At 43.7% G+C, this 20,940-nt stretch overlaps 1 protein-coding gene across 6 annotated transcripts in view; it reads right to left on the bottom strand.

The window, feature by feature from the left end:
* Positions 1–20,940, bottom strand: part of rerea (arginine-glutamic acid dipeptide (RE) repeats a) — a 554,684-nt gene that overhangs the window by 200,823 nt on the left and 332,921 nt on the right. The gene's annotated exons all lie outside the window — the stretch shown is intronic.

Here is a 20,940-nt window from a genome sequence, read left to right as displayed (position 1 = left end):
TCCATCTGGAATTCCATTCCGTAAACCCAAAAATTGAACATAGCAAAAAAATCCGCATTATTTTTTAACCTCATCTATTTTTAGCACGGGAGGTCTGTGACCTGAGCTAACATGAACCTCACCTGTGTTTATTAGTCAGTTGTACATTGTAATTTTCTAGCCGTTTACTTCAGACGATAGCTAGCTTAGACTTTGTCCACTGTAATGTAAGGAGGCCTAGGCCTATATGTGTTATCCAAAATGATCTGAAATCCAAAACGCAATCGGCCTTGAGGGTTTTAGAACATAGAACATAGAACAGTACAGCACAGTACAGAACCTTTGGCCCTCGATGTTGTGCCGAGCTTTGTCCGAAACAAAGGACAAGCTATCCCACTCCCTATCATTCTGGTGTGCTCGATGTGCCTATCCAATAACCGCTTGAAAGTTCCTAAAAGTTCCTAAAAGTTCCTAAAGTTCCTTGAAGTTCCACTATCACAGCAGGCAGTCCATTCCACACCCCAGCCACTCTGAGTAAAGAATCTACCTCGGACATCCCTCCTATATCTTCCACCATGAACCTTATAGTTATGCCCCCTAGTAACAGCTACATCCATCCGAGGAAATAGTCTCTGAAAGTCCACTCTATTTATCCCCCTCATCATCTTATAAACCTCTATTAAGTTGCCTCTCATCCTCCTCCGCTCTAAAGAGAAAAACTCTAGCTCCCTCAACCTTTCCTCATAAGACCTACCCTCCAGGCCAAGGATACTCAACCCGTACCCAGTTTTTCAATCTTCCTCCATTTGTATAGTTTCCTGCTTTTCTATTCTTCCTGCTACAGTGAAACAAGTTCACATTTTTCCACATACCTCATCTGCCAAATTTTGCCCACTCACTGAACCTACTATATCTCTTTGCAACCTCTTTCCATCCTCTTGATAACCTACCTTTCTACCCATGTTGGTGTCAACAGCTAATTTAGCTACCTTACATTTGGTTAGAAGAGCATCCCATCAATAGATCCTTTCAAGGATGAATAACCCCAAGTTTTTCCTCATCCTTCCTCACACCTACGAGTTCTGCCACTCCTGTGGATCTTTCCTGCAAACCTCCTCTCTGGTTAGGTCATAGGAACTGATCAGGGTGTTTTTGATGTAGTTTTACTAGTCTGTTCACGACTTCCTTTAATTTTTATTCTACAGACATTGAAACAATGATGGCCAGAAAAAGAACCTCTGGTCCATCTGGTCTCTCACAATTTCCTGCCCCCAACTTTTATACCAATAGAGCTCAACACACTGCTTTACACAACAGCTTTATGCTGTTTTCTATTGGTTGGACATGTTGTACATCAAGTCTCCTAAACCTCTTTCAGTTTCATCCTTACTTATTTAAATGCCATTCAAAATTTTTTTCCTTCATATGTGCAGGGCCTTTATAAGTGAGGACACTCTTGCGTCAATCTGTAATGATGTTAAACTAGACTCACTATGTTACTCGTGTGTCGCTAGCACAGTTCTTGTACAAGTGCAAGACGAAAAGCTTTGTAAAAGGAACATACCAAGAACATCTGTATTAATACAGCTACAGTATTTCTATATGCTATGCTATTTAACAGCAGACTCACCATTGCGTTGGGCAGATTTTTGTTTTAAAACAGGCCCAACAATGGCTCTGAAACATAATTCCAAGGAAATTACATAGAATTGCCCGAGGCTGAACACCTGCATTTCCATGTATTACACAAGGCACAATTGTCTCGTTTTTCCCGGTCACTAGTCAGTGTATATCTGTACCAAATAAATATCAGTACGTGTTTGATCTGCCAATGACTGCTTCAAAAAAAGTAAACAAAATACAACTAAAGATTGACTTTAAGACAATGTGCAAGGGGTGGTTATCAAAGGCAAATGCATTAGCAATTCTATAAAGTGTTCTGCATAGTCATGCTGCTCCCCAAAAATATAATTTCCCTAAACATTAAGCACCGCTTTCCCCTTTGCTTTACAGTACAGCGTTCAGTAAATTGTTGAATATAACCTCTAATGACCCATGGAAATAGTTATTAAGGAGAGTAAAGTGATACAACCATTGCTGTTAAATTAATATCACTATCATCATGGGATCCAATTAGTAGTAATCACTTGTACAGACAGTTCATTGCCTTTTGGGCATTAGCCTTCAATTTTTTTTGTATGGCACATTGTTACAATTTTAAAATTGATCAACAGGTCCACTGAAGTAATGCTTAAATTGAACCAATTATTTGATAAAGCATTTGAACGTCGGGCATTTACAGGCATTTTATAATTTTAAAAATATTTTAGAATACCCCCGCAGTTCCAGTTTCTGACATCAACCAAATGGATTTCAGGTGACAAGAGCGTGCTAAGGAAATATGTACCTTTATCACACAAGCTTATCCAAAGCATAGGCAGACATCAGCCTCGCTGCTTCTTTGGGAATGAGGATGCAAATGAGAAAGTAGACATTTTGAATCTTTGTAAAGCAAACATTAACACCACCAAGGAAGATAACATTCCAAAAAAACAATGAGATGAATGTCTAAATTTGTGCTGAATAAACACTTGTAATAATTGCACAAATTTCCTTGTTATGCTACTGTCACCTGTAGCCCATTTGGTAAATGTCTCTAACTGGAGCTAACGGGGTATTATAAAACATTAAAACATGATAATAATGCAACCATACACTGAATGCTTTACTGAATACGGTTTCAATTCAAACATTACTTTAGTATTGATCTGTTTTAACATTGTAACCATGTGCATATGGAAAAAATAAAGGCAATTAAAAGAATACCATCAGTGGACAGTGCATTTGGTGTTGAAACATCTATATCACAGAACTCAAAAGTATGCAAATGAAATTTAAAATTGGGAAATACTTGTAGCTGCAAGCTTTTCTTCCTTTTAACTCAAACACAACTCTCCCATTTGGCAGCAACAAAAGCAGGTTTAAATATTACACTATCTTAACCTCAAACTATGAGCACACAGAGAGGTTACTGTAAGGTGTAAACGTTCAGTGCTTTGTTCGATATTCTTACAAAATCTCTGTCAATTTTTAAGCAGTGCAATAAATTCCCACTAAACTATCAATCACGTTTTCAGATCAGAAACACCAACCACAACAATAACCAGGAGGGAAAAAAAACATCAAAGGAGGAATAATTGATGTGACTTTTTGTCAAGAGCAAAAGTTTAATTCAATGAAAATTAGATATCAAGACTCTGTAGGGGCGGGAATTTGGCAAAGTGTCAAGGTCTGGTTGAAAAGTGGCGTGTTGGGCTGGTTTCTTTCCAGATCTTCTGACACGGTCAATAAAAACCAGGAGGCCGTGTTTCACACCGTCATGCTGAGGGGTGGAGCCTCAACACACTGGTAAAGTTCAGCTGCACTGAGATCAACCCAATCAGAGGAAAAGATAACCCCCACCCCACCCCCATAATCAGAGCCAACATCTCCCCCACAATCAGAGCCAGCATTTCCTCCCCCACTCCAAAGCCAAAGCTGGCACCTGCCCCCCCGACTTCCTCTGAACATCGCTGACATTGGACCCCCCCCCCCCCCCCCCCCAATGCTGGAAACCACCCCCCCCCTCCCCCACCCCACCACCACAAAACATCACCAGTATCTTCAGCTCCCAAGTCCGCTCCTCTCCCCCACCACTAATAAAGGAGTCCCTCCACTCTCATGTGACTACCAAATGGGCCTGCCCCAGCACTGCCCCATGGCATATGTTGGCATGGTGCCAACCTGTGCCAGTGGATAGTGGCAGGCCACTGCCTGGCCATGTCCTTCTCCCCGGGTGCCATACTCACCTTTACGCCAGGGCCAGGTGCGGGGATGCATAGCCGGCAATGCGAGGTTCGCAGGAGTGGCCAGCCATTGAGTTGGCCAGCAATTGGGGCCACTGTGCATGCGCCGATCTCAGCGCTGACAGATCGGCACACCCGCAGAAGCCCACTCAGCGCTATGCTGGCGGTATCTCCAGTGGGAATAGGCCCCGCCCACTGGCGTGATTCACGCTAGTGCACTCTGCACTGCACAGAGTGTGGGAGATTCATTTTGAAACTCTCGCTGAAAAAACCAATATGATTTACTCCAGTTTTTACGCAAATTCAACACTTCGAATATTTTTGGGAGAATCCCACCCATTAATTCTGTTTCTCCCTCCACAGACTGACTGACCTGCTGAGTATTTCCTGCAATTTCTGCTTTTAATATCGCCTCTAAGGTTAACTATCTCAGAGGATATCAGGATTCTAACTGGGGCCTTCCAGTTTGTATAGCTTGCTTCTTTATCAAGTCAGTCACTGGGGACAATGATAACCTGCTATTTATTTTAAACTTAGGATTTTCTGCAATCATTTTGTTTATAATAAGCATAATTTTTATACAGCGTAACTTTTACTGATTTACATGATGTCTAGCAGATTTGTACAATGGAAATCTCTACTGCATGGCTTTTATGTGCAGTGCACAGACAATATGCCTCAGGCTATGTTGGATGGTGAGCTGTAGCTTCTTTAACAGTGCAATGTGACCCCTAGCAACCTGCCAGAAGATGTATAGATTTCCTGAATTGCTTACAATTCGATAAAAAAAACAAATACGTGAAACAGTGCGCCTGGTGCAGCACCAAGGCTGCCGATATCAACATGCGTGGGGTGAATGAACTGGAATGTATGCTCCCACCCAGCTGCAGCAAGATGGGAATTTCCTCGCTCGCATGTGGCACAGAAACTGATGGGATCAACTCATTAATTGGATCTGTCACTCTGCCTGCTGACAAACATAACAGCCAGAGAAGGATCAATTTGGTTGAAGACATGCTAATCCCTCCCTCAAGAGGGATTGGGAAAAGTTACCATGTCTTACTTTCAATTTAATAACATGCAGAAAAAAAAATCTAACGATGCATATTGCACCATTCATGCCCCATTTACACCAACATATAATAACTTGCATATTGCAATTTCCTACATGCTGTTGAGTTTTAGGTCTCTGAACTGGATCTTTACTCAAATTTGGAATCTGTTCCCCACAAGGTGGTTAGGGCTAGGACAGTTGATAATTTTAAAATGGAGATGTCGATAGATTTTTTTGTTACACACATGCATTAAGGCTTATTATTAAGGGGCAGCACGGTGGCACAGTGGTTAGCACTGCTGCCTCAGCGCCAGGGACCCAGGTTCAATTCTGGCCTCGGGTCACTGTCTGTGTGGAGGCTGCACATTCTCCCCGTGTCTGTGTGGGTTTCCTCTGGGTGCTCCAGTTTCCTCTCAGTCCAAAGGTGTGCGAGTTAGGTTGATTGGCCATGCTAAATTTACCGTAGTGTCAGGGGATTAGCAAGGTAAATATGTGGGGTTACGGGAATGGGGTCTGGTTGGGATTGTGGTTGTTGCAGACTCGATGGGCCGAATGGCCTCCTTCTGCATTGTAGTGATTATGTGATTTAATGGATTCTATGAATATGGAATCAAGATGGGTGGAGTTAAAAAATAGATCAGCCATGATATAACAACAGAATAGGATCAAGGGTTGAAAGGCTGGCTCATGTTGCTATGTTCACTTTCTCATGCAATAATACGAAATCATATTATAACTAGCAATAGTGGGTGAATCCAAGATTTGTTATTATATGTCACAAGCTGTACACTTGAGGCACTGCCTTATTTTAAGCACTACAGTGTACAAGCACCAAGCAAGGGCCACCTAAACGGAGGGGCACTTAATTATTTTTAAAACTGGGACTGTATCCATGTGTCACTATAAATGACGTGGAGATGCCGGCGTTGGACTGGGGTGGGGCACAGTAAGAAGTCTCACAACACCAGGTTAAAGTCCAACAGGTTTATTTGGTAGCACGAGCTTTCAGAGCGTTGCCCCTCACCTGATGAAGGAGCAACACTCTGAAAATTCGTGCTACCAAATAAACCTGTTGGACTTTACATTGTGAGACTTCTTACTGTCACTATAAATGAATGAGCCATGTATGCTTTAACTGCCTTTGATCACCTAGAATAATGATTAGAATCAAAAACATTACAGGATTCGAGTGCAGGCGACAACGCGTGCAGCAGCACTCATATAAACGCTGAGATATATATGTATATATCAAAAATTAGAATACTCATTAGCAGAAAAAAAAAGATCAATGCTTTACTAAATCTGGACTTAAGTGCTCAGAATTAAAAACAATGCCCAGGGCTTTGCTGCTGGATAATGACAGCTCACGAGAAGGGACTGACCCATGGTACTCATTTTGACTTCTGCTGTCCCATCAGTAAAGGGAGCATATATCAGCAAATGGGCCCGAATTCCACTTCTGGCCAATATCCAATGATCCCAAACTCCCAGCTACAAAGGCCTGGATTACATTTTTTAACTATACATTGATGAATGGCTTGTTGCAGTGTTTTAAGCTTTGTGAGGTTGCAGAATTGAAGAAAGACTGTTCCCTAGCTGGTGAATGCAGGTCAATGAAGGAGCAGTCTTTACTCCACCAATAAAGGATGAGCCTTCGTCCATCCTCCAGGCTGTGACGCTCAACACATTGCTACCATCAGGTGAAAATATAATCACTTCAGAAAAGTAGCTGCAGGTATTGGTGGAACAGACCAAGCATGTGACAGCAGTCAGTATTGAGGTCGAGAACAACGGTTGGAGGGGGTTGGGGAGGAGACAGAGAAAGAGTAGTGCAGGTGGTGATGGACTAAACCTGGAAGCAGGTGACTTCAATGGAGCAAACCAAAGTAGGTGACAGAGGACAATTGTTAACGGCAATGGTTAACGCAGGCATGCAGGCGCATGTGGACAGAATCGGGCTGTGTTGCAGCTGACAGAGCTCACTTGGGAAGAATGAGCACCTTAGCAAGGTATCAAGTCTGCCAGCACCAATGGCATCAAGCTTCAAAGAACAAAGAACAAAGAACAGTACAGCACAGGAAACAGGCCCTTCGGCCCTCCAAGCCTGTGCCGCTCATTGGTCCAACCAGACCATTCGTTTGTATCCCTCCATTCCCAGACTGCTCATGTGACTATCCAGGTAAGTCTTAAACGATGCCAGCGTGTCTGCCTCCACCACCCTACTTGGCAGCGCATTCCAGGCCCCCACCACTCTCTGTGTAAAAAACGTCCCTCTGATATCTGAGTTATACCTCGCCCCTCTCACCTTGAGCCTGTGACCCCTCGTGATCGTCACCTCAGACCTGGGAAAAAGCTTCCCACTGTTCACCTTATCTATACCCTTCATAATTTTGTACACCTCTATTAGGTCTCCCCTCATTCTCCGTCTTTCCAGGGAGAACAAGCCCAGTTTACCCAATCTCTCCTCATAGCCATGACCCTCTATACCAGGCAACATCCTGGTAAACCTTCTCTGCACTCTCTCTAAAGTCTCCACATCCTTCTGGTAGTGCGGCGACCAGAACTGGATGCAGTACTCCAAATGTGGCCTAACCAGCGTTCTATACAGCTGCAACATCAGACTCCAGCTTTTATACTCTATACCCCGTCCTATAAAGGCAAGCACACCATATGCCTTCTTCACCACCTTCTCCACTTGTGCTGTCACCTTCAATGATTTGTGGACTTGCACACCTCGGTCCCTCTGTGTTTCTATACTCTTGATGACTCTGCCATTTATTGTATACCTCCCCCCTACATTAGTTCTTCCAAAATGCATCACTTCGCATTTATCTGGATTAAATAGGGAACAAAATTGGCATCAGTTGGACAGGGTGTAGGGACGGCCAAGTCACACTCGTGTCTTCTTCGTCCCCTTTCTCTATCTTTCATGTATCTTTCTTCTTCTAAAGTGCGCCTGGCAACAAAGCTTGCCTGTTGGGAGCATTGCGGCTTCCTTGCTATCAGGAGCTGAATATATGTATTGGTAGATTTTGGTAGGCACGTATGCGCAACTAATCAGGACTTGCAAATCACAACCAGTCAAATAGCTTCAAATTAAGGGCACATATTGAATGGTCCCTAATTAACCCTCCCCACCGTGCAGTTCAGAGTGCTCACACATCCAGAGAAGTCTTGCAAATTGGTTTGCTTTGTTTTGATATTTTGGTTACCACGCGATCACGATATTTTAGCAGCCTGCTCAAGCGGTTCAAAGACCAATGTTTTTTTCAAAGCAGAAATGAAAAATGCCTTTGCTTGCAGAACCACTCACTATTTTTGTTGGGGAGCGCATTCATTTAGCACTCCTGCTGACAGAATTCTTCTGTATATTGCACTTGGTCTCTGCACCTTCAATGACGCCCTAGACCTAATCTTTGTTTGGTGTCAAATGGTAGTTCAAAATATAGATCTCAATTAAGTGTACAACATAACCAGCAGCAGGCTACAAGGTACGGTTCAATTCTTCTGTTGCTTGATCCTAATTCTGATACTGTAATTGTAACATAAAGGAAACAGCTAGGAAACTGGGGATAGCAGCATATTACACCCTTTTGGATCTTATGTTCAAATCTAGTTTTTGAATGTTGATTCTATTTGCCTGTAATAAAATAAAAGTTTTGCATTATCCAGTTGTAAGTACACATGGGCTCACAGGACACAACTCCCTTCAATTTACCAACACATTTAGAGGTGATAGGATAGATAGTGATGGAATGCCTTGATTTTTCAAAAATACTCTTCTTTTTCCAAAGCATTTCAAGGCATCGCCCCCTCCTATCTCTGAAACTTATTCTAGTCTTACAAACCTCCACAATATCAGCGCTACCGTAACTCCCGGCCTCTTGCATATTGCCGATGGTTAGCCCTGCTGCCTCACAGCATCAGGGACCTGGGTTCAATTCCAGCCTCGAGTGACTGTGTGGAGTTTGCCCGTTCTCTCCGTGTCTGCGTGCATTTCCCCTGGGCGCTCTTTCCTCCCGCACTCCAAAGAAGTGCCGGTTAGATTGATTGGCCATGCCAAATTCCCCTTAGTGACAGCAGGGTAAATACATGGGGTTACTGGGATAGGGCCTGGGTGTGATTGTTTTCAGTGCAGGCTCAATGGACCAAATGGCCTCCTTTGCACTGTAGGGATTCTATGATTGCCCCAAAGGGGGCTGTGTCTTCAGCTGCTGAGGGCACACACTCTAGTATTCCCTCCACCTCTCTTACTTCACAATGTTCCTTAAAATCCACTTCACATCAAGCATTTGGTCATGTGCCCCAATGTCCCCTTTTGTGGCTTATGTCAAATTCCATTTGATATTGTTCGTGTGGAGTGCTTTAGAACAGATTACGAGTATATTATTAATTAAGGTTTTATTTCAATGCAAAATGCTGTTGGGGGGAAGGTTACACTGTTCTTGTGTAGCAGTGGTTCCCAACCAGTGTGCCGTGAAGACGCTCCAAGTGTGCCATGAAAAGAGATTTAAAACGATTCAAAATTCATGTAATTAAACTGAAACTAATCTTTGTCTTTGTGGTTGACATCTCCAGGACCTGACGAATCTTGGGCCTCCCGCTCATGTGCTAGGTAGGAGCCACGCAGGCACGGTTTAGATTTTCTAACCTTGGAGAGGCCCATGCACATGACTAATGGGACTTGGAGCTGAAGGCAAAGGTCCCATGCACCCACGCAGAAAGGGAAAACTCAAAAAGGGTACAAAAACCCGAGGAGAAACAATAAAGACAGGGGGAAGTTATAAGTGAAGTTCCAAGTAAGGAAAGAAGATGGAGAAAATAGGGCGACATGGTGGCACAGTAGTTAGCACAGCTGCCTCACAGCGATAGGGACACAGGCTCAATTCCAGCCTCAGGGGAATGTCTGTGTGGAGTTTTCACATTCTCCCCGTTTCTGCGTGGGTTTCCTCCGGGTGCTCCAGCTTCAGTTCAAAGATGTGCAGGTTAGGTGGATTGGCCATGCTAAATTGCCCCTTAGTGTCAGGGGGACTAGCAGGGTAAATACGTGGGGTTACGGGAATAGGGCCTGGGTGGGATTGTGGTCGATGCAGACTCGATGGGCCGAATGGCCTCCTTCTGTACTGTAGGGATTCTCGAATTCTATGAAAATGGGTGTGCCTCAAAATTCCTTTACAGTGTAGAGGTTTGCCATGTCATATAGAAGGTTTCATTGCAGTAAAGAGCAGCAGCTAAGGATGTGGCACTTTGTTGGGATGGATTAGAAGGAGCTTTATTCTGCATCTAATTATGATATATCTAACCACAAAATTCTTGATGCAGACACAAAAAGCAAACTGCTCAACATGCCTCAACCGTGGCAAGCACAACATTCAGAAAAAAGGGCAAATCCTCGCTGTCAGTCAATCACATTTATTTCAGTTTGTTTCCATTGTGCGGAGGCAGAATATTCAAGCTCTAATACAGGTTAAAAAAAAACTCTAATAGCAATCAACTTTCTAACTTCATAACTTCATTAAGCTACCACTGTCTTTAGCTCCTTCAGCTGGACTGTTGTAATGCATACAAGACAGCAACATTATCTACGTGTAAAGGCCAGGAATGCAATTTTTCTTCTAACTTGCCGGCCCATATGGATGACCTGTCCTGAATATCACAAGAAAAGGCTCACTCACCACCAGAATTGTGGTCACCTTGAATAGGAAAGGGACTAAGTGTTCTGGATTCAATCAGAACATAAGATTGACAGAGAGAATAGAATACCAGAACTTCTATTAAAGATGGCACGGTAGCACAGTGGTTAGCACTGCTGCTTCACAGCTCCAGGGACCTGGGTTTGATTCCCGGCTTGGGTCACTGTCTGTGTGGAGTTTGCACATTCTCCTCGTGTCTGCGTGGGTTTCCTCCGGGTGCTCCAGTTTCCTCCCACAGTCCAAAGATGTGCGGGTTAGGTTGATTGGCCGTGCTAAAAATTGCCCTTAGTGTCCTGGAATGCGTAGGTTAGAGGGATTAGTGGGTAAATATGTAAGGATATGAGGGTAGGGCCTGGGTGGGATTGTGGTTGGTGCAGACTCGATGGGCCGAATGGCCTCTTTCTGTACTGTAGGGTTTCTATGTTTCTAAATACAAAACAAATTGACAAGAGCAGTGAGTTCAAGCTTTCAGCCATCCAAGTACCTTGCTGGAAATAATGCCATTTCATAATCTTCAATGTGGGTACAAAAGAGTTTTTTTTTTAAACCTTGTATTTGATGAGCACGATTAGGTTAAATAGATGATGATCAGCAGCACTGCTGCAAACAGACCACACCCTCAGAAAAGCACCATCTGCTGCATCCACTGGCTCTGAACACTGTTTGCAGGTAAATGTTAACGGAAGTGCTTAAGAGATTTGTACGCGAGTGAGTTGGCACAAACAGTAAAAGTGGAGCAAAGGTAATACAGAATTTGGTATTACAAAACATCAGATTCACTGATTAAATTATGAAATATAATGTCCTTTAGGAATCTCTGCCTCTCGGACAGCACGGTGGCACAGTGGTTAGCACTGTTGCCTCTCAGCGCCAGGGACACGAGTTCGATTCCCGGCTTGGGTCACTTTCTGTGCAGAGTCTGCACGTTCTCCCCGTGTCTGCGTGGGTTTCCTCCGGGTGCTCCGGTTTCCTCCCGCAGTCTGAAAGACGTGCTGGTTAGGTGCATTGGCCATGCTAAATTCTCCCTCAGTGTACCCGAACAGGCACTGGAGTGTGGCGACTGGGAGATTTTCACAGTGATCTAATTGCACTGTTAACCTAAGCCTACTTGTGACACTAATAAACAAATTCTAAAAGCTCAAAGTTTCCAATTTTATTAGTGTCGCAAGTAGGCTTACATTAACACTGCAATGAAGTTACTGTGAAAATCCCCCAGTCGTCACACTCGGGCGCCTGTTCGGGTACACTGAGGGAGTATTTTAGCACGGCCAATTTACCTAACTCGCACAGCCAATTCACTTAACCAGCACATCTTTGGAGTGTGGGAGGAAACTGGAGCACCTGGAGGAAACCTACGCAGATACGAGAACTTGCAGACTCCGCACAATGACCCAAGCTGGGAATTGAACCCAGGTCCCTGGCGCTGAGAGGCAGCAGTGCTAACCACTGCGTGCCATGCCACCCACACGCCTCTTGAAAGCAATTCGAGAGATTGGAAGTACACTGGTTACTAAATTAGTATGTAGCATTGACTTGTGAATCCTGTAAATGAAAGAACATGACCAGCACCTCACCTAATGGTCCCCCTCTCTGGTCACAGTTCTTAGTCCTGCTTCGTAGCTTTAATAGGACCAATTAACTAAGCTGAAGAAACCAGAACTTGGTCGAAGAGAAAAAAAACAAGTGTCGCACAATCAGGAGCACTGTGTCCATGCACCGTTAAATATTAGCTCCTGCAAAGAGATTTCTTTTATTTTAGTTTCAGCTGGTCTCTGCACATTTGTCAAGGTGATATGGTGCATTGATGCATAAAGGAAGTACTGATTGACAAATACCAAATTGGGCTTCGGGGACAGAAAAACACCAATCCTTACACAATCAAAGATGCTGACTGAGTTTTTGTTCGTCGCCAACTAATTATGTCTCAGAGATCTCTTCCCAATCTAAAACTGCAAGTCCTCTTTAGGGCATATATAGTTTGTTCCAAATAATGACCTACAGGTAGGAGTTTGTTTCCTTGTCCCCCTTTCAAATTTCCCCCTGCAAAGACATCAATTCTTAGCTGAATTATGGCTTTCCTGGTTGTTTGTATCCCTGCAGCAAATTGGGTGTGAGCAGTAACTCCACCGTGTGTGGAGTTTGCACATTCTCCCCGTGTCTGCATGGGTTTCCTCCGGGTGCTCCGGTTTCCTCCCACAGTCTAAAGATGTGTAGGTTAGGTTGATTGGCCATGCTAAATTGCCCCTTAGTGTCAGGGGGATTAGCAGGGTAAATACTTGGGGTTACGGGGATAGGGCCTGGGTGGGATCGTTGTCAGTGCAGGCTTGATGGGTCAAATGGCCTCCTTCTGCACTGTAAGGATTCTATGATTCTAATTAGGCGGTGCATGCGAGCAGGCTGTTTGTCTGTGCAGGCGCTGTAATCCTGTTCTCAACTCAACACCTGTACAGCTGCACGGTGCTGTTAATTGTTCTCCTGTCAAACTCTAGCTCTCTAAGCCAAGGAAGATGATGCCAATAGAAGCATCCCAACTGCTGCCCTGACTGAATTTAACTATCTCTGTACACCAAGGATTGCACCTGCAACCTTTCAAGTCTGTGTGGTTCAGCAATCTAGCACAAAAAGGCAGCATTTAGTCCATTATACCTGTCTAAATGCTAGCTATTCAACTGATACCATCTATTCAATTTTAATTTTCCTGTGTCTTTCTAGATGATTTCTGTTCAAATATTGACTGCAAATTGTGATATTGGCTCTGCCTCAATAACAACTGTGCTTAAGCATTTCACGTTCCAAGAAGCTTGTGATGAAGATCTTCATCTTTCATTCTTTGACTGATAACGTATGCCTTCTTACTCCCCAGTCACTAGAAAAGTAAAGTTTAATTTTCTCAAAGCATTTCACAATTTGAGATTTTTTTTTTTGTTTCATCATAAAAGCCGAATTTTAGCACTTTTTCATAACCTATCCTCTCATAATGGTATAATTCTAATGGATGCTTGCTGCATTCTTCCTAGGGATTCACTCTCTTTCCATTAATGGGATGAAATACACCAACCACGTCTTAACTAACATATAGTATAAACTGAGCAAAGCTTCTTTATTTCTCTATTCAGTAGCCTAATGCATATAACCCTGAATTCCATTAAAAAAACAACCTTTCCTACCTCATCTCCAAGGTCCGTGGACCTGCACCCATAGAAGTCTCACTGATCAAGTTTGTTAGGCTCAGAGGGAACATGTCTGTAGTTAAAGCTTGGGAAGCAATCAGTGGAAATAGTTTGTCTCAGAATTATTTATTTTTAATTTCTCCTTTAATGTTTTACTGCTGTCTTGCATTTATTTGTAGCAATGAATAGTGAAACAAAAGAACTGCTGCCCTGAAACATTACTGAGGCCAGTCCCGGCAGTGTAAAAAAAATTGGATTATCATCTCCTGATTTAGCTAATAACCTGGGGATGGGACAGTGAGGTTTTTAGGATAACTAGTTTATCAAAAGTATTTTTCTGAATTCATCAGGTTACATTCACTGCAGTTCATCCAAAGGTGGATTGTTTGCCGATCGATTGTTAAGTTTACCTACCGTAAATATTGTATTCCTCATTCTTTGAGAACTTAAATCTTCATCTACAAACAGAATCATCGTCAAATACGGGGTGGGGGGTGGGTGGAATCACTAAGATAGTGTCCTTTAAGGAATTTGTATCCTTGAGCAGCCAGTTTGGTCAGGAATCTTTTCCCTCTGATCTGTAAAGCTATAAATATCCTTGGTAGTTTGGACCACAGAATTAGCGGAGACCGTAAATAGCAATGTAGAAGTATCACGACATCACAGGTACCAGTCTCAGACCTGGCACATACCCACCCAAATTTGCAAAGCACCTTGAGAATGTAACTTTCCACTCCAATTACCTGTTCATTAATTTTTCAGAAGGAATAAACATCTTGCACTGGGGATTTTATGAATCTAGTCTGCATGTGGAAAATGACACTGGGGAGTCTGTTACAGACCATGTAAACAAGAGTTCCTCATTAACTATGGGAACGTGGTTAGATCTGTCTGGTTTGGAAGCAATTGTTGCACATCGCAGTACAGGATGTCTGCTCTGAGAATAGCTCCAATGTTTTCCGATAGGAGTCTTACTGTTCTCTTGCAGACTTTTTTCACAGAATCCCTACGGTGCAGAAGGAGGCTATTCGGCCCATCGAATCTGCACCGATGACAATCCCACCCAGCCGCCTTAGCTCCATGTATTTACCCTGCGAGTCGTCCTGACCCTAAGGGGCAATGTAGCATCGCCAATCAACCTGACCCACACATCTTTGGACTGTGGGAGGAAACCGGAGCACCCGGAGGAAACCTATGCAGACACGGGGAGAATGCACAAACTCCACACAGAGTGACCCAAGCCAGGTGCTGTAAAGCAGCAGTGTTAACCACTGTGCCACCCTTTTTGATAAACTAGTTTTTGAATGATGAACGTTGAAGCTAGAAAGGCACTTAACCTAAGCTCTGGGAGTCATGTTACATTCCATATTCTTTTTTTGGTTAGCTGTGGCAACTCATCACCACGCTGTAAAGTTCCCAAACCTAACTCTGAGAATTCCAAATCTCTGGTTTCTATTTGCTCAATATGGGTAGCACGTACCCATAAAGCCATACAACTTAAATGTAGAACAGAGGTCTCAAGATTGTATATACATGTGTGCTGATAATATGCAGCTTCATCTCTCCACCCACTTTCCCCAGCCTGGCACCCACTTTTCCCACCCCCACTGCCTCTCTGCTGTCAATGGGAATGCAGAAACTGGAATAATCCATTCAGTCCCTTGGGCCTGTTCTGCCAATCAAGTAGGTCATGACTGATTTGTATTTCAACTCTGTTCACCCTGGATTCTCAGTACACAGTGCATGTTCTTCATCCCATCTCCTTAGTAATCTCAACAAAGATCTATCAAACTCAGATTGGAAATTTTCAGGTGACCCGGCCTCAATAGGTTTTTGGGGGGTGGGGGGGGACAGGTGGCAGAGGAGAAAGGATTCCAGATTTCCCACCAGCCTTTATCTGAAGAAGTGCTTCCTGACAACATTTCTCAACAGTCAAGTTCTAAATTTCAGGTTATGTCCCTTTTTTGGGACAACCTCGCAAGGAAGTAGTTTCCATCAACCCTACACTCAAACTGCTCGTCTTGACTTTTCCTTCAATTTCCTCCAGCTAAACACAGAACTCTGAAATTATTGTCCCGACACCCTGCCACAAACTCTAAGGGGGGAGTGGGAGGGAGAGGGGGGGAGGGGCGGAGTGCGGGGGTACCTTAACAAAAATATTCTATGTCCCGATCAAGCATGAAAACGGGAGAAATTTGTGCCGATTTTTGGATGACTTAAGCATCTAATCTTATCTGACTTTGCCAAAATAAATCATGACAAACTTGTTTTCTGCCAGCAGGGGATGTGAGTGGGATCTAAATCACTTAAAAGCTGGCTGATAGCAGCAGAGGGCGCAATTGCGCATGTGCAGGCTTCTGCGATCAGAGCACAGAAATCTGTCACCGCTTTTTGCGATAGCCGGCCTCCGTGGCTGAAACCCGTACCCCTCGCTACCATGGGGCTCCAGAGTCAATCACCACCCCCGCCCCTGCCACCGATTGCTGTTGCAGAGTGCACAGGGGTTCCTGCGCACCACCCCCCCCCGCACACCAAACGGCACACCCCCAGTCTGGCCCTTCCCCCTTGGCACTGCCTGGTGCTCAGTGGGCACTGCCAGGGTGGCAGACTGGCAATGCCAGGGTGGCACTACCCAAGGGGCACCCCCCACCCTCTGGCCCTGACTTCCTGGGAAGTCTCAATGGCCTTTGGTTGGAACGGTGAGGCAATCACATCGGGTCCCCGTTGATGGGAACTATATGTGATCCTCGCCGGAGCGAACCTTCCCCGGTGAGGCAACAAAGGTAAGTGAGTCCGGACGGTAATTCTATTAAAATGAGAGTTAACATATATTTAAGTATTATAATCGGCCTCACAGGTTTTTCGGGTGCAAGGCTGATCTCATTGCATTCCTGGTGCTGGCAAGGTCCCAAGAGGCGAGAAATTGGGCGCGAACCTGATTTCTCAGCTTTCTCATGATCTTACTGGCTCACCCCGTCGATCGGCCAGCAAGGCGCAATGGTAAGATCGTCCCCTGGGTCTTTGCCACTGATATCACCCTTCTCTCTGACCATTGTCTTAAGTTAAGCCCGACTTTCCATAGCTTCGTGCCCTTTCGATCCCAAACTAAGTTTCTGACACCACATTCTCTCCATCGCGAGGAGTAGCTCCATATATTAGCCCACTTCCATGCCTACTCAGACTATGAGCGACAGAAACCCTCATCGACGTCTTTGTCTCTCAACTATTCAACAGACTCAAGCACCCACATCATTACCCCTACATAAATCCCTACTTCCTATATCACCTTCAGCACTGTCCTCCCCATCTATCACTTGTGTCCTTACTAAATGACATTGGCTGCTAGTCCAACAGTACCTCCAATTTAAAAACCTCATCCTTCTGCGTAACCACCTTCACTAAGTTTTTGATCACTCTTCCTAATTGCATGTTCTTTAACTCGGCGACCATTCAGCATTATGCTTTTGTGAAATGCTTTGGGGTGATTTTTTATGTTAAATCAGCCTTATAAATGCAAGAGATTGCTCCCTCTGCATGACCACATTAACTGCCATAACCTGGACTTGCAGTTTTCTGCCGCAAAGTGAGAAAATCCCCATCAGCACTGCGTGATCTACTCTTTGAAGTCCCATTATAAACGCCTGGTTTCCATCGTTATCCTTCAGCGGAGCACTGGAATACTGTGGACCTGCTCGATTCTGGATAGAATTATTAAGTTTGTCTGAAAGATCAGCTTGGTCCTAATGTCCCATCAAAAGGCATGGCAATTTAGAGGCACCTCAGCACAGACGCCCTCCAGGGGCATTAAATAAAACATTACTGTGCTGCCATCTTCCCCTTCAATACTGCAGAAAACTAAACCTAATCATGCCTCTGCAACCTAAGCAAAATAACCTACCTGATCCACACATCTGGTCTCCAGATAAAGCTACCCAGCACCAGAAATCACCACACATCAATCATTTGGTTGGCATTAGCAGGCAGAAGGATCAAACCTGGACAGCTTGCAACGTCTCAGCAATATTGATGTTGAAAGTCGAGGGCTGCACATCAGTATTACATCACTGACTGATTAAACCCGGCTTCTTGGGCAAGTATGTGAAAGGGGTACACCTAAAGTCGGGAGTTTAAACTCTGGGTGCAAATCTTGCATGATATGCTGCAATCTTCAGAAATGGAAACAGGTGGCCACCAAAATGCTATATGGATCATTTCTGGCACAGTGGACAGTTTAAACTTCACTTCGAAGAGTTGATTGAGGATTAAGGAACAAGGACAGAATGGAATTCTGCACACATCCACCACCCCCTATACCCTGCTTGCTGGATAAGAAAAATTGGAGGATAAGATTCTTGTTATGGTACCTAACACAAAAGGACCTAGAGTTCCACTGGCAGAATTATTCCAATTTGCAGCCTTCCAAAAAGGTACTCCAGAATTTAGCAAAAATGGCTTGGTCCAGTTCATTGAGTTCCTTAATTTGTGCAAGAATATGATTTTGACCACCTGGAGCGTGGATAGTGTACAAGGCACACCCCATTTTTAAAAAAAATCCATGGGAAGTGGGCGTCACTTGCTTTTGATTTTGACCCAATGAAAGCGGAGAAATGGCAATGGCAAATCAGGATGGTAAGGGGGATGGAGAGAATCTTCTAGGTGGTGGTGTTTCCACGTGCCTGCTTCCCTTTTCCTGATGGTAGACTTCAAGTGTTTGGATGGTGTTGTCTAAGGAGTCTTGGTGAGCTCCTGCTGTTCATCTTGTAGACGGTACAAACTGCTGTCACTGGTTTTGGTAGTGAATATTTGTGGTGCCAATCAAACAGGTTGCATTGTCTTGGATAGTGTCAAACTTCTTGAGTGTTGTTGGAGCTGCACCCAATCAGGCAAGTGCAGAGAATGCCATCACACTCCTAACTGTACCTTGCAGATGGTGGACAGATTTTAGAGAGTTGGGAGGCAAGTGACTCACCGCATGATTTCTAGCCTCTGACCTTGTAGTCACATCAGCTTCTGGTCAATAGTAACCTCTAGGATGTTGACAGTGGGGGGATTCAGTGATGGTAATGTCAAAGAGCGATGGTTAGATTCTCTCTCGTTGGAGATGGTCATGTCGTTACTTGTACAAGTTTGCAGATATCAGGAAGAATGAGTTTTGCAATCTAGGTGATGACTTTTCACAAATTCACTGAATTTGTCTTTAAAAATCTGCCATAAATGCAGAGCAACTGAACTTGAAGCAGATTTCGGGAACCCTATGACCTGCTTTGCTGGATATGACTAACCTTATTCCACAGATTCTTGATCAGAGCCTACAGGAAGGAATGTTTGGTCGATTTCTGTCAACACACCTGACAGGAGCTTGAATTTCAAACCTGCTGTCACTTTAATGTTAGGTACAGAATGCTTTAACAATTCACATTTCTCCAGATTGTTATCAGAAATAGGCAAAAGGGTTTACAGTTGAATCATCCAAGCCCTGTTCCCGATGCTCTTTCCACGCTACACTGCTTGAATAGATATGTTGTATGATATTGTCCCAAATGTTTTCATGGTGATGATAAAAGTGACAACTGAAGAGCCAAAAGATCCTTTCTTAAGGATTTATTTTTAAGTTTTGTATCTCTAATCATCTCCCACTTGCTTTTGACAGTGCTAAATCCTACTTGAATTTACCGCCATGGCTGGCAACCTTTCTTCAGTACCTGATTCAAAGGGACAAGTGGAATGTTCTGTGGGAGACATCATGCTTAATTAAGCGCAACACAGTCCCCAAACATGACCTTTCCCAACCAGCAAATGTCACGGTCCAGGATTTTAAGAGGATACCCGATGACACAAAACTGAGATGAGCTAATTTTACACAGGCTAAGGATTAAAACGGAGATGTTCTCCCTGTGTAGGTTCAGTTTTGCCCTAGAAAGCAAACGCACCAACTCGGCCTTCAGGAAACTTATAAGCACCGGTTAAATTAAATAATTATTGCTGATTTATGTGTAGTACGGAGACTGGTATCTGAAGAAACTGACTATAGCTAATCCCCACGTCCATGCCAATGGGTGAAAATCATCACAGCTCTCTGTATAAAAGCAAATTACTGCGGATGCTGGAATCTGAAACCAAAAGAGAAAATGCTGGAAAATCTCAGCAGGTCTGGCGGCACCTGTAAGGAGAGAAAAGAGCTGACGTTTCAAGTCCAGACGACCCTTTGTCAAAGCTTTGACAAAGGGTTATCTGGACTCGAAACATCAGCTCTTTTCTCTCCTTACAGATGCTGCCAGACCTGCTGAGATTTTCCAGCGTTTTCTCTTTTGGGTACAGCTCTCTGCACTTGATTTTGGGTGGGGGATGTTGGCAGTTGAGGACTTAGAAGAGTACTGAAGTTAGCTCAACAGATCAATTCCACTTGTTTAACCAGGAGTCCTGGACATATCCTGCCTTGGTTAACAGGATAAGAGAATTGATTCCTAGCTATGAAAATGCAATCAATGAGCCTTTGACCAAATCAAATTGCAATACAGCTTTCACATCATTCTTAAATATATGCCACAAAGGATGTTTTGAATAGCTATCCACATTACAGAGAGACATAGGAACATAGGAATTAGGAGCGAGTGTAGGCAATTCAGCCGTTGGAGCCCACTCCGCCATTCTATATGATCATGGCTGATCTCCATCACATCTTAACAAAATGAAGAGGCAGAAGCATAAAATCTTAAGGCAAAGCAAACATGATACTCTGCTAAACTATCTTGCAGGATAATATGGTTTATAGAACTAATAACTGGAGATAGTTACTGGCAACACCAACTAACAGGAAGGGATTGTAAATCCTTTGCATGTCTTGAACTATTCTTTCTATCTGGAACTTTTCCATTAAAAAAAAACCAATGATGATAGAATCCTTGATTTCTCATTTGTGACTGTCGCTAATGGTATTTGCGATATTCTTAATATGCCACAAAGGATGCCACAGGAAGACAGAATATTAGCTGAATGACTATAGTGGTATGTTGGCCTTCATAGCGAGAGGATTTGGGTACAGGTGCAAGGATGTCTATGTCTCAATTTACTTCATAAAGAGTATTGGAATATTTTCACAGTTGTTCATTTATGTTCTTAAATAGGGAAAAACATCCTCAGATTGGCGAAATAAGCAAAAAGGGTCACGTTACTCTGAATTTAAGAAATTTAGTATGTGC

This window comes from Mustelus asterias, chromosome 22 (assembly GCF_964213995.1).
Source record: "Mustelus asterias chromosome 22, sMusAst1.hap1.1, whole genome shotgun sequence".
NCBI lineage: Eukaryota > Metazoa > Chordata > Chondrichthyes > Carcharhiniformes > Triakidae > Mustelus > Mustelus asterias.
Note: the sequence above shows the minus strand (reverse complement) of the source record. Positions and strands in the feature narration are given on the sequence as shown.